Raw genomic sequence first — 16,460 nt, 5'->3', positions numbered from 1 at the left:
GGTATATACAAAATAAATTTAACATACACGTATATAACTCGGGCCCCCACAATTAATTTTATTTATTTGAATAAGTATCATTTTAAATAGTTTCTGTTAACACCAAAATATTCGCACTCGTATAATATACACATTATTTTTTTTCCTTTCAAGTTTTTGTTAAACATTAACAAATTTATAACAGTTTTAAATGTTCAGTGTGGATACCTTTAGGAACACACAGCACTAAATAACGTGTTTCTCTACATTTTTATGTGAATTTTGGGTTTAAATAAGAGTGTATGTAATAACACTTAAAGTGTATTTCTCAAATAACTCTTGTAATTTTTTTGTAACACCTCGTGAACGTTAAGCTACTACTATAGATATTTCTTACAGTATACACTCGCGTTGTGTACAATATTTGGAGGACGTGCATAGTGTGTATTCGCGTTCACATCTAGGACACTTCTCGTAATATATTATTATCTATATACAATATAATAATATATATAAGACAAATATTGTTCACTCGTTTCAGCGCACTTATTTTCCTTTGAAATAATTTCAATTATATTGAGCCACGTGTTCTAAAAACGACTTCCTGCAATGGTTATTCTAATGTTATTATTTCAATTCCATAATATTATATCAATTGGGTTTAAGGCATTATTAGAGTTTATACTTAATAAATGTCTTTTTTTTTATGTTTTTAATTTGTATTCATACAACTAATAAATATTATCAAAATAGTTTATCTGAAAAATAATTCGATATTTCATTATGAAACATATTTATTAATAATAACAATTATTATTGTTGCTGTGTTCGCATTTTATTTTCATTAGCAAATGTCACAAATTACAATCAGTTATCGCTTCGTTTTCATACTCTCAATAAGGTTTTTCTTTATTTTAGTTTAATAGTTTATATTTTTGATATTTTGTCAAGGAAAAATGTTTACTATACTATTACATCCCTAAGGGTATCGACTGGTTTACAGTAAATAAATAAATATCGGTAGATCACTTTGTGGCATTAAATTAGAATAATAATCATAGTATGTTACGATATTTCCATTAGTAAAATAGAATTATTGGATAAAAGCTACAACTCTTTAGTATAATATTGATCATTAATCAATATACTTATTTATATGCTTGTGAATATGAAATATTTTATGGTATTCTTACGAGTCTGGTAAAATAAATAATAATATTAAAAGAATAATTTTAGTTCAACAAAAATCGGTAGTGTTTAGATAATATTGTATTCATTTAATCGATGTCATAAACTCATAAGCAACTCATACATGTCGGTGTTACTAAAGTATGATGAAAAATAAGTACAAGTTTTAGTAATCGTCAACTATTTTTGTAATTTTAGATTTTGAGCTATTTGTTATACAAAGTTGTGGTATTCTTCATTTTCCAAATCATAATATAAAATACTTATGAAATGTAGAAAATATACTAAAAGAGTTAAATCATATCATACTTATCGATTAAAAAGTGAACACAAACTGTTTATCGTTTTTAAAAATATTCAGTTATGTTTGATACAAATGTGCGAACATTTCACTTAGCTTAATGTAGCTTTAGTTTTTTCAGTGTGATTTTTATTAAGAATTTATTTCAAAGAATTTTCTCATTTGTGACTCAAATTTGTATTCTACATTTTTCTAAACGATATTTAATTTATAATATATATATAAATAATATAATACATGTTGCGAGTGTTCGACATTTTAAAATAATCGTACAATATTATTATTACACCAATTAATCTTTACTTAAAAGTTGAAATCATTTTTCAATTAGAATTATTTTTCATGGTTAAATAAAACCCTAAAATAAAATATGCTTTCGATTGAAGGAGCGAACTGATACGATTGACCAAATTATATCAGAATATGTAAATGCATAACATACCCGTCCATGTTTTCTATCAAAAGGAATAGTCCAAGCAATATTAAAATCAACAAAACGAGAAGGTACTTAACATATGCAATTGGGAGAATTTTAATAATTAACTATGATAAATCTCTTGAATATGTATTGTTTATTTTACATGCAGTATGTACCTAATAATTTTAAACGTTAATTTCGTTATACTATCATAATATAAACGAATAATATTTTGCATGTATATGAATTGTGTGCAAACTCATTTTATAATAATTATTATTTTATTAGAATAACATTGTACAGTATAAAAGTCAATTATTCGAGCCAAATAAACTAAAATTATTCAGTTTAGTGTTATTATACCCCTAACGATTTGACAGAACTATTAAAATTGAACAGTGAATATTATCAAAGATACGAATAATATTCATGTATACAAAGCTATACTCGAAGGTGCTTCAAATATGAATAATATTAATAAAACAGTTTTATATTGTTTACCGTTAATTATCGTTTCATGCAAATTTGAGGAAAACTATAATGTATTCTCCTTCACAAGACCTTAACCAATTGGTATCTTTCAGTAGCAACACCATTGAACTAGAATATTCAAATTGAATATATCAATCAAATACATTTTAAATTACATATTTTTAAAACAATATACACTCATAATAATTATTACCTGTCTCATTAAATGGCACTTCATCCAATACAATCGCTGTCATTAATTACATCGTTCAAATTCTGTACAAACATTAAAATGTTAATTTTGTGCTATGTGCTAAAGAAATGTCTATGATTGGTGTAGTATCGTCGTTGATGACGACTATAATAATATAAATTAAATAATAAAATTTAATTTATGGATTATGTGTTAAAAAATGTTAAAATGTAATATTGTCGTTCATAAAAAAATAATATGTGAATATCCTAACGTTTTATGTTCAAAATATGCATCAGTAAACAATACAAATTTAAAACAGCCTGCCTACACTAAATATATATTATAATCAAAAAACAAAATGTATTTCAGAAATTAAATATGTAGTTTTATTTAATAGCAATCACCTTATGATACATAATTTCTATTTAATTTGGTCAACGTGTTAATATAAACACACGTAATATGGCATGTACACTTTTTTTTTTTTTAAATGTTATTTAAGATTATAAGAATTCATTTCAACGATTACAAATTAATTTCAAAACATTGTTCAATTTTGATTACGAAATTAAAAATATACATTATAGCCTCAAACTATACAGTGGACAAAAAGAGTGCATTATGTATCATTCGTGAACTTATTACCACAGTGAAAACTTAAATAAGCATTTAATTATTTTTAGTCGTGGATTTTTGTAGAATATTACGTTATCATTACTGTATAGTTTTTTTTAAATAATAATTTATCAATATATATTATGCATGTTTGAATGAACAAAAAAAAAGTTTGAAAAATCAGAGTTATGAAAATATTTCATCTCTCAGCGCATTATCCTTAGCTGAACTCAATACAATTTAACACAATAAAGTTATTTATTTAAGTTATTTATTCAACGATGTGATCATTTCGGGTAATGTGCTCAATTGAAAATAATTAAATATCCACTGTACACTAATTATTGTTTAATTATTTTACATTAACTTCTGTAATTCGTGAGATATTTTTATTACCATTGGTAAACTCCGTGGGAGATAATTAGAGTTTATGTGTAAAATTGACGATATAAACAATTTCTGTGAAATAATCTATTGTTTATATATATATATATATATATATATATATATATATATATATATTGCTAATCGTTAATCAATATGTTTTATCGCTTAACCAATTGTTCGTTTGTTGTTGTTTTTTTTTTCAGAAACAAATAAATTAGTAACCGCACATTTATCATGTTGTTGGTATATATAATATAGTAAAATAATATTATTCGATTATAATAATATATTTTAAAATTACCTAAGAAACCGATAACCTAGTCAAACGGGAAAATTGTTTTTACACACACTTGATTAATAATTATTTAATACAATTTATTTTTAGACTAAAAGTCATGAGCTATGGATTTTTATGGTTTTTCTTTTTATCTTCATTAGTTTAGAGGTGAAATAAAACGTCGAATAGTTGAAAATTCTAACGCTTTAGATTGAAAATATTAAACAAACAACCTACTTTAGTAACTTCTCTGTAAATAAAATACATATCTGATAATATCTGACTTAATATTACAAATAACGCGTGTATTAATGTAATAGTATAATCGGAAGGGTTTTATTATCAATATTTAACTCTGGTTTTAACTTCTAATTTCCATGTAAAGTTTAAAATCGAAATTTACAATCTAGTCACTATTGATGTTTGAAGTTAGTATGCTGTTTATATGATGTGTAATATTGAATATTTGAATGTCAATCATATTCCTTTTATATTATTTTGATTATGTATGATATATTTTATACTCTAATATTTTGTATTTTATCGTTTGTGTTACAATTTTACAAATTTATATCTATAAGTTCAAAGAAAAAGCACATATATTATACATTTAATCAATTTTAAACAGTTGATTTTAAAATATAATGAATATAATAATCGTTTTATGCGCACCACGAGGTTTTTAAAAAAAATTAAAATAATGTGAAATTGTAAACCTATTTCATGAAATATTCAATAAAAATTACTTAATAGATGTCCACGTAAAGCAATTATAATAATTCCTACCATATTTTGTTAACAATAAATAATTAACTTTCTACTCATTCACTATTTTACTATAAGTACTAAACCTTTATATTTACAATCTGTTCTTCTTTTGTGTTTTTTAAGAATCCAATACGATTCATATTTTTACTATAAATGCAATTTGAATGCGACATTTACTTTTAAAAAGCTTCCATATCATATATTTCGTTTTAGTATTAAATATAAACGAACATAATAATAATAATAACTTCACGTGGAACAATACATATTTGCAGTACTTTTTTTTTAACTCTGTGAACGTCCTCACATAAAATACTATTTTATTTGGATAGCATTAGAAAATATTGATGTATGCGTATTTGCTGTGCATCACTGCGAGAATAATATAGTATAAACGCGTAGATTTAATAATACTACGTTGTTCACTTTATTTTATACACAATTTGCTAAGAGCTTTGAACTATTAAATAAATACAGACATTTTAAATAATAAAAAGATTTCAAGTTGTATAAATTAGGTATTATGTTACAGGTGTACTATACTGAATAGCCACTGAAGTTAATCATCTAATATTTATTCTTATACCTACTGATGCCAGGGGTATTCAATTTTGTTATAATGATATTATAATTCAACATAATATGGAATATTAACAGTTTGATGATTTTATCCGTAATATGTGATAAGTATTTAAATATTTTTAGAACCAAATAAAAATACCTTTTTTTGTTGTTTAAAATTATTAATGGAAATAAATAGGGAAAAAATTTATTTTGAAATTTTAAAAAAAAAACAAAAATATTAGTTTGTAGGTATTAAATAATATAATTGTTTTAAACTGCTTATAACTTCCCTTTTCTCAAAACATAATTAGTATGACATTGGAATATACAGTATAGTTGATTTTAGTGAAATCCATTTAAGTAAGGTATTTAATTTTAATTAATTATTGACAAATAATAATTATTGTCAAAATACACTGAATTTTTACTAATTACTCATTTAAATATAATATAGGTTACAGGAGTATAATATTATTTCAAAATAATTCAATTATTATTAGGTCAAATATAAAATTTTGTAAATAGTGTAATACATTAACCATAGATTGATAAAAAAAAAATACACTATTTTATTTATATTATCTTAAAATATCATAACAAGTTAATCATAGTATATGCATAAAAACTATACCGAAAAGTATTAATATGTTTTTTTAAGCATTACAATATGAATTCGGGTCAAATCGAAATATTTTCTGAAACTTAAAACAAAGTTTTTTTAACTCAATATAAAATATATTATATTAAATCAAAATATATCATTTTAATATTAGTAATAATAAAAATCTTATTTTAAGAAATGTTGATAATTTACATTTCAAGAGCCTCCAAAAAAAGTGAATTCACAACTGCCATATCAAATATTCATACCTAGTTAACAGTAATACAATCATTATATTAGTTTAAAATCTTAATTATATTCAATAGTTAATCAATGGAGATACAACTATTTTTAACGTTGAAATTGCTTTTTAGTATTTTTCAAATAAATTGACTCCGTGTGAAGATGCAATTATACCTAAAAGGGTAATGACAACATCAGATCCAATAATGACACCAACTTTTGATTAATAATAATTCCCAATCTATCATTAATTACATTTGTAATAACCATTAACAAAGCATACTATTATAATTTAAGAAAGTCAATTAAATGTGAGAGTAAGACACTTTACGTAGTTTTAGAAATAATTAAATATTGACCTCGAACCATGACGAATATTAAAATAACGATTCCTGTTAAATTTCAAATTGAAGCATTCACAAAGGACTTCAGGTTCAGATGTATAATTAATGTAAATATTATATTGAACTAGTATTTGATCTCAGCGGGCTATATTTTCAACCCTCTTTTTAGTACCGCATCAACAGCTTAAAATCTACTTTTAACATATAAGTATTTGTATTATTAAATAAACATAATATAATGGAATATTATAAAATATTTTCATGAATCAACTTCTAAAGAAATAACAAAATGAACATACCTATAATAATTATTAATTTACTACAATACAGCTAAAATACTATATTTTTATATTATCTTTCAGTATTTTGAACAAAATATTGTCATATCCTTATTTCAATGACAAGCATGTTTTATCATCCATCATATTTATACGAGTTATACCTTTTGTGTGAGCACGCTCGATAATAGGATCCTTAATGAATGGTATTCCATTGGTATATAGCTCAAGGGATTGTATATTATATTATATTGAAATATATATATATATATATTTATATAAACTAAGGGATTGTCTTGTTGTGAATGCGATGTCCAGTTAATTTGTAAAATGTTCTGTGATTAAGAAACCACCCTCTTTATCCATAGCATTCAAGAACCACAGGCTATTGCACCCTCATTTTGGTCCCTAATCAAGCGTTAATTGTTGTGTTGGTCACTCGTTGAAGTCAATTACTATCGTTTCGAGTTATCTAAATTCACCCACTTCTTGAAACATGGCCCTACAAATGACCACATATACACTTTTGTTCGTTATGGCCGGGTGTGTATCAAAATGTGGCACGAAATACATCAGAACACAATTTTCAATTCGTGATAGGGTGGTGGTGCGTAGGTCTTAAGACGAGAGAAGTGCGTGCAATTACACTATGGGATACAGCGTATCTCGTTGGAAGTAGATTTGAAGCGTAACAACAACCATAGACACGTTTCGATCATATCAGACAGCACGTAGTCACACCCAAAGCTTTCAAATTGCATGGTGTAATTACAATATCCGGGATGCTGTTTATAAAAACATCGTTTTTATTTATAACAAGTTTTAGATGACTTATTGGTTATGAAAATGTCACATTATGTTACACTCAAACCCTTATAATTCCAGCTTAACACTAAAAGTTAGTCGCCGAATAACGTATCATGCCTGGATATTCTCGAGAACCATGTCAACGACAAGCCAGAGATATTCTTTTGGTCAACGAAAATTATTACAAATGTGTATTATGTTCATATACAAGCAGCAGTAAAACAGTTTGCAATTATTTTCTCAGCAAATATTACACAGTTCATCCGTGACATTCACCATGTGCACCACCAATTACTTTATTCTCCGTTCCATATAAACAAAGTTGACATAGTTAATCAGTTTATTTTTGTATCGTTACAATAAGTTTTTCCGCTGTTTAAAATATCATACAATCTAAATTTCAACTAAGAAACATTGGTTCCCCAAGATTCAAAAATTAAATTAATTTTAATTACAATCGAAATTTATTAGTTATTTAAAACTGCGACTTTCATCGTCGGGTTAAAATTAGGTGTGATTTATACTATACATATGAATGATATAAGTAATAGTCGAGTATTACCAATTAAAATATTAAACGGCTAAACATAATCCAATTGGAAACAAAAACTTAATCCGAAAATAATTACGTCGACGATTGGCGCAATATACAATACTAAACGAACTGACGTAAAATCTCCGAGACGAGATAAATAAACGTACGTACTTAGCAGTCTCAAATATTTTACCGAAAAACAAAACTACAAAAAGTAATAACAATTTTCACTTTATAAAAGAACATCGTTTCCTTTTCAAATAGATAACAACCACAATGAAATGAAATCATCTACAGACGAACCACCGAAAAACCACAAATATTTCCTTACTCCTAATTTGTATAACCAAGATTAGAGATTTAAATTTATTTATTAATAACATAAAACTGATTATTGAATTAAATTTCGAAATTTTTTGCAAAAGTGCAACAAAAAACCTTAAAAGAAATACACACTTGATAAATTTTTGTAGAGGCATAAATCATGATTAAACTTTTAAAAGAAATAAAAATAGATTTCTACACTTATCAAATTTAATAAGAAAATCCTTAGTAGAGAGTTGAATTATGAGTTAATTCAAAACTTACACTCAACTCCATAAATCATTGAAAAATCCATGAAAAATTTAACTAGACAGGAAAATTTGATTTTCATTTTAAAATTTTATAAATGTACTATCTACATTCACAGAAGACCTACTTATTTTTAAATATCCAATAAAATAACAAAAATATTTTCTCACTTAAATGGCTATATTATAACATGACTTACTCTATAGTTTTAAATTCGATGAATATCACAGTTTTTAATGTTGTACAACAAATTTGAATTCTCAACCAATTGTGTCAAATTTGAAATTACCGCGAAGACAATAACCAAGGATGTACTATGATTTTTAAAAATGAATGAAATCGAAGAAAATAACAACACATTATTCTAACAAAAATGCCCTAAGATGCTATAAATTTCTTTATGTTATTTCAGGTAACTTATTAGCAATGCCTATTTCTAAAATATATCCAAAAACTACCCGGCATTCATATTATACATCTCTTATATCTAATATCCCTAACTTAATATTCCTGAAAATTCGCATGATTAACAACTGCATATAAGATTTAAAAATATAATAACTCGTCTTATATCACTTCTGATTACAGTATTTAATAAGCCTTTAATTAACATGGTCGACTAATAGCGATTCAGTTTATACCTAACATACGTAGCTAAAACAAGTCTTAAGAAAATAAAATAAAATAATTATAATATAAATCATTTGGTCAACAAAAATGAATATTTTTTAGAGGGGTCACTATATAGGTGGCTTAAGAGAGGAATTCCTCTCTCGTGTATCTGTAATAATTTTATTTTAAAATTTTGATAAAAAAAAAATTACCTGTTATGGTATGATAAGTAAAGATTGCAACTGTTTAATTTAATAAAAAATAAATGAAAATATTATTTCTGAACAAAATAAAGTTTATTTTACTTTCATGTTTTTGTTATAGTTAAAATCACAATAAATATCTTATATTTAGAACTACGCCGTAAGAAATTATATTGAATCAATTTTTAATAAAAAAAAATAATCATACATTTAAGTATAATAGTTACAACGTTTATTTTTCAAATGAAATCAAACGAATTCTTAAATGTTTCATATATTAGTTATTTTTAATTCATTAAACACGTTAAAATATCTATTGACAAGTTTAAGATTAAATAAACAGTTTCGCATGATTTAAACAATTACAATTTGGTATACTGAATATTATAATATACGCCTGTTGATAATTCATTTTATAAACTTTCAATTGTTATATTATATTATTATTTATTATTATTTGCGTCATTTTAATACTTTAAGAATTTAATTCCTGTTATTTGTGTATTAAACATACGTAACAGAAGAGCTTATTGGATATTTTTACCAACTAAAATTTCCTTGACATTGATAGTTTCAAATAAACCAAAATCAGATAACGCTCAAGATATCTTATGTAGATATATGTAATGTTAACCCAAACAATATGACACCGAGTTATAGTGACAGATGTCTGTTAGTATGATACCGCATAATATGTACACTGTTCAAAACTGACTGATTGTAAAATGTTTAACAAAGTATTTAAATATTATAAAATTCAATCGTTTAACAAATGTAAAGGCCATAATATGCTTTGATTTTTTTATACCTACCTACATAAATTTAAACTATTATCGTGAGTACATAATTATTATTTAAACAGACAATGCTATAGTAATTTTGAAACTTTAACTTGAAACAATTTAGTTATAATCCAATTCTTAATATCCGTTATTTAAATCACTTCTATAATATTTTGTATGAAACAACTATATCAACTTTTAAAATTTAAATATAAATATTGTATTTTGAATTATTGTATCAAAAACTTAATTTATTGAATATCAAATAATGAATTAATATATTTAGTGTCTTTTATCATTAACTACTATTTTTTTTTTTTTTACGACCTGAGTCATACTCTACAGCTTTTACTTGTCATGACTAAAATTCAAATAATTTTCTAACTTAAAATATAAATATAAAATACTTAATAAAAAATACAAGGAAGTATTCATTGAAACTTTCTAAACAACTTTTTGTGGGTACCTTTAAACAAATATGAATGGAATTTAAAAGAGGAATCATATTAGACAACCTATAAAAGCTAGTGGACATTTTCGTGATCGCATCGCTAGTCACACTTACTTTGGCCCAGTGTTGTATTATTATTTTTAACTCAAAAGCAACTATAAATCATTACGTTCGAGATACGTTTTTGAGCTCAGTTCAGTTTATTTAAGTGTTTATGCCGTATTTCAAATTTTAAGTGTTCATAAAACAAACCGTAGGAAACTATTTTCTGTACAGTTTAAATATATTTGGGGTGACCTTGTATTCGTATCTAAGTTTTCATACTTACCTAAATGTATTATCAGAGTAAACCTGATAATAAATTAAATTAAATTATATTTAACATGTTTAAATTATCAACTATAATGTTAATCAAATCTACAGCTACTCGTGTACACGTGTTCGTTTTGTTATCATGGGTGTTCAATTAAACACAATTTGTTGTTGGCAGTTTGTGTTACTGACAGTTAATAAATAATTGGAAAATTTATTTTAATAACTATTCTTAATACTTCACAAAATAATAAAATTAACATTTTAAAATTGATTTTATAAATTAAAATGCATAACTCAACAGTACATCTCTGATGGAATTTTTTTTACACATTATTATATTTTTTATTATTAAATAACATTTTTACAACGCTTAAAAAAAGATCTTCTGTGGGTTCTATTTAATAATTACAAATTCATAATCAAAAAAGAAGATGGGTATATCATGTAAAATCAGTTGTCACCCAGAAATACAATTTTTCAAATATCACTATAAGTGTGTTATCTGAGTTGGGTTTTAAATAAAAAATTTATGAAATGTATCTATACACTTGGTACGTTAGTTTTTTATGTATTCAATACATTTCTGATTATACTTAGAATTTGAAATAAATATGAATATCTAACATGACGTATTAAACCAAATGGACTCAGTATAGATGTATTATCAAACAATATACGTTTTCGTTTTATTATTTAAAACCTCGTATGAAGAATTTATTTAGAAATATCATATTTTTTAATCTACTAAGTACGTAATAAGATATTATCCATCTATCGGATAGCTTGCATACTTACATTTTAAATATTTTAGTTTTGCTAACAAAATTCCTTTGTTATCTTCAATTTACGTACTTGTATGAAATACATTTTGTATTTATATATTATTTGTGCTACGTGCTCAGATGTCCGATATTCAACATAATAAATAGGGGTAGGTACTGCAATGTATGCTTTAATATTAAAACACTTAATGGGAGGAATAGGTATCCATAACACTCGGGTCGGAAATTCGCAGGCCTTAAAATAACGAAAAACAATAACGGATAAATCACACCTCATTAATTGGGAAATGAGATACAATATTACTATGTTGTACTATACCTACTACGTAATTGATTTATTATTAACAACCACGGATGTCAATATTGTAACAGCGATACATTGTAGGCCTGTGTAATCAGCGATGGCGATAGAATAGCGTTTCTGGGAAACTGGCGCAACGGTTGTGGTTGACAAGCTATAGGGCGTAGGCAGAACGTCGTCCGGACGCCATAACCTAATGGGATCATCGCACGTATACGCAAAGGCCCGAGGACGCGCAAACCGTAGGAACACCGCGATGCGTATCGCTTGACCAGCAAGGACAAGAGGAGTAGGACGGGGTAAATCGGCTATATAAAAGAGCCTAGCTTGGATAGGACTTTAATAGACGTTATTTACCAGAATTAGTAGAGCGAACACCTTCACGCCGGTCTATATCAGAATTTAATCAATTGGTCTTAGAACAATATTTCAATCGAAAAAAACTTAGAAAAATTAACGACATTTTCATTTGACCACGACTTTTATCCCGTTTCGATGGTTGCTTAAACATATTGTTGAAATTTGCATATTATTTTAATCAGAAAAAAACAGGCTGTTTTAGAATAGGTTATGATAAAAAAAAAATTCACATAATAATTTAGCACTGAACTGAGTTGAAATATATAATATAAATGTATTAATTTGATTCATGCTTGTATTATTGTAGCGTATAACACGAGTAAAAAATACATTCAAAAACAACACTGTATGTACTATTTGAATACGAAAAGTTGTATCTACTTACACTGTTTGTAGACAAATGTCTAATTCAAATTAATTTTGTTTCAGATTTAAGCGAAGTTAATGAATACTTAAGAACTGTAAGTATAAATCTAGTCGTAATAGTAAATTTAAATCAAAATGCAAGAAATGCATGTTGTACCCTATACAATTTTACTTTCTATTCAATTGGTATACACGCATAATATTCCTGCTCAAAATGGAATATTATATTATACTTTATATGTATTTGAAATACAATACTTCATACTTCAAAACATTATGTGACGTTAAGTAGACCAATCTTAAAAAAAATGCATCATATATATGACCAAAAACTGAACATTATTTTATTATAAATTAAGTGAATAAAAGTCATAAAGTAAAAATAACGTTAAAATATCTATATATAGTGCAAACAAACGGTCGATATCGTTTGAAAGTTTTATTTAATTTATAAAATGTTAAATGTTAATTTTTTTCACTGTTAAGTCTCTCTTTTAGAATTAAAAACATTATCCTTAGTATCCCCAAGCCATCTATGTTGGTTCATATTAATACATTATAGTCAATAAAAATGATATAATATAAAACTTAATAAACCACGTTAACTATCGCCAGAAGCAAAACAAACATCTCTGTAAAACCAACAGTTTTCTTTCCCGTAATCTATTATGATATTCAAAATAGCTTTTGATTATAAATATTGAAGATAAATGTTATATTTTTTTTAGCTTAATTACGATATTATCACATTATACCATCGTATCTAGTGTTCCATGTGAATTAAATTTGATTTAACACGATTACTATAATATTTTAAAGTGTATACAAAACACCGCAGTATTGATTTTCTATATGATATATAATTCATATAAAATACTTATACATACACTACGGTACTAAAATAATATTTACACACTTCTATGTTTTACTTCTGTAAATGAGTTGCGGTGCTGATTTTACAACTACGCCTAACAGAGTTTATTACAGTCGTTAAATTATTTAGAACCGTTAAACAACGCGTTTTCTATAGTTCACCTGTATCTATACCTACTAGTCACGAGAAAAACTACAAATTAATTTTCCGCCTGATTATCTACATCAACGTTTGTATTATTAAACCGCGATATATTTCAAGTAAATAAGAAACGACGAACGATTGTACTGTCTGAATAGTTGAAGTCCACACAACTAACAATGTTGTAACGCCCACAGATTACACTGAGTTATGATGCAGGTATCTGGTTTCACGGTGTTTACTTACACTTTTACAACTCAATGAGCTCGGAGGAAAAGTGATCATGCTGCATTTCCTTTTTGTTTTCATCTGGGGGGCATTTAAAAGGTGGTATACAATTCCCATGAGTTAAAACGCGGTGCATTTGAGAGAGAATGGAAGATGAAAGTTGACCTCTGAATGATTTATGAATTTAACCTATGCAAAATAGACCATACCACAAACAGAAATTGTCCAAATGTAGTTTCTAACGAGGATAATTTATTTTTTTTATTTTAAATGATATCTACCTAGGTAGATAGGTATATAACAACGTGGATATAATATAATATCATGCGTTTTGGTATACATTATTATGTGAATTATGATGGCCATAAGTTTTATAGACAAGTGTTATATATTGGCACAAATTGTTAAGCTTTTAATATGTGTTACGCAGAATTAATGCATATTCGATTTTACCACAGTCCCAATTGTTATTACTTTGTAAATAATAAGTATAATAAACCTAATATAATATGTCGGCCACACGTATTATATTATTCACCATTCGGCTTTTTGTCAAACACAAATCGCACAATATTACTGTAAATATTACATGCTTTAACTCTCTCCTCCGGAAGATTTTTTTTATAAAATAATTATACAGATAATGATTTATTTTTTTGTTGCATATTCATAATTAAGTATTTGAATACAAACATTATACAATACCTATTAATGATTTTGAATATTTTGAATATTATTTAATCACTATTTTAAGAATATCTGATGACTAATTAAACATAAATAATACTAAAGTAATTATTTAATTGCCTTTGGAGAATATTAAAATTGTATTGGTTTTTCAAAAAATTCAAAAACGATACCTATTTGTTTTCTAATTGATTAATAATTATGATATTATACGAACAAATATTTATATACATTCAATAACCAATAAATAATTTTTAGGCCAAGGAAAAGTATTTTAAAATGCACATCAGCATAGTAGGTACCAATAACTTCATTTCTCCCCTTGAAATTTAAAATTCCATAAAATATTCGCAATATAAATAATATCGATTATTATTAATGCGCATTAAAATAATTTGACTGAACTTTTGCGTTTTTATGCTAATTTTTGTAATTTCCTTGAACCGTAATAAGAATATTAAAATGTTGTAACGCCTGAAAAATATAACCATTGTGCAATTTTCGTAGTTTATTAATCTAAATAATATTATGAAGAAGAGGTAATCTTATTGACAATTTTTCGTGGAAACCTCAATAAACTAATGACTATTTCAGTCTATTTGAAGACGTATACAAGTTTTTTTTTTCTGCTATTGTATACCTTTTTTTTTTTTTACTCTATACTGTACGCGTTAATATGGTATCGAACTTTAGACTGTTATTGGTTTTTGTTTGAGGATTTCGGTTTGCTCAACAGTTGACGAAAAACCGCTTACTACAAAAACTGTTCACGATGTTTGCGTTATGTTTGTAATATTAATAGGGCGCAGTTCACGTAACCACACGTTAAAAGTTATTAAGTTCGAAACATTGTGTGTCCACACTAAACTAGATTTATGTTTTCTCTTTAGCTTCTTAATGCTCTTATCGATTGTCTTGTTATAATGAATTTTCTGGCACGTCCATGGCCAAATATAATTGAATTTTTGTTTTTGATAAGCAGACTTAAATTTGACTAGTATGATCATTTTAATGTTTAAACACTAACCAATAATACCAACAATAATATTAATTAACCGAAATACACATCCCTTAACTTCATATGTGCCTTGGCTGTTAAAAAGTAAATACTTTAATTATTACTTGTTTTTCTAGAATTCTAAGTCATTTAAATCCGTAATAAATCCGTACGACGTTTTATAAGTTAAAACCTTTTGACCTAATATGTATGAATAACCGGTTACAGTTTTGAGTTTTTTAAAAAATATCTTAGTTTAAAATATATGATAATATATATACATAAAATATATAAAATAATTTATTTTTACGATAATTAAATCTGTATAGAGTAAATTGAGTTAAATTAGCACCAAATAAATAATAATAATAATATAATATTGTATTTATGAAATGCTTCTAATACTTAGAAACTAAAGTTCAATTTTTCACGTATACTTTTATACTTATGAAATTTAAACTGTATTTCGTGATTCCAAGTAATGTAAAAATATATTGATTTTACAGTTTTGTTTTATAATTTGACGTGTGAAGCATAACTCATGAAAAACTTATAAGTATTGCGTAACTTTTAAGAGGTAATTATTTAATTTTTCCAATTGAAATAATCAATTTCACCAAGCTAAAACTAAACTTTTTAGTTTTATTAAACTTCTAATGAAATTTCCATCATAATTTTGCACCAAGGAGAGATCCAAACTTATCAGTTCTCTAAATCGTTGCTTCTTTTTTAAATAAAACTTTGAATTGACCATTCAATAAATAAACATAATATATAAGTTTGTATAAACCACACGTGGTCGTGAATTAACAATGT

The 16,460-nt window shown here is 25.6% G+C and overlaps 1 protein-coding gene across 1 annotated transcript in view; it reads left to right on the top strand.

The window, feature by feature from the left end:
• The window catches only part of LOC113560239 (sex peptide receptor), a 223,998-nt gene that overhangs the window by 32,582 nt on the left and 174,956 nt on the right, over positions 1 to 16,460 (top strand). Inside the window, exon 2 of the mRNA XM_026966000.1 lies at positions 12,781 to 12,812. The gene's annotated coding sequence lies outside the window, so the exon portion shown is untranslated. The remainder of the gene's footprint in view (positions 1 to 12,780; positions 12,813 to 16,460) is intronic.

The sequence above is a fragment of the Rhopalosiphum maidis genome, chromosome 3, assembly GCF_003676215.2.
Source record: "Rhopalosiphum maidis isolate BTI-1 chromosome 3, ASM367621v3, whole genome shotgun sequence".
Lineage (NCBI taxonomy): Eukaryota > Metazoa > Arthropoda > Insecta > Hemiptera > Aphididae > Rhopalosiphum > Rhopalosiphum maidis.
Note: the sequence above shows the minus strand (reverse complement) of the source record. Positions and strands in the feature narration are given on the sequence as shown.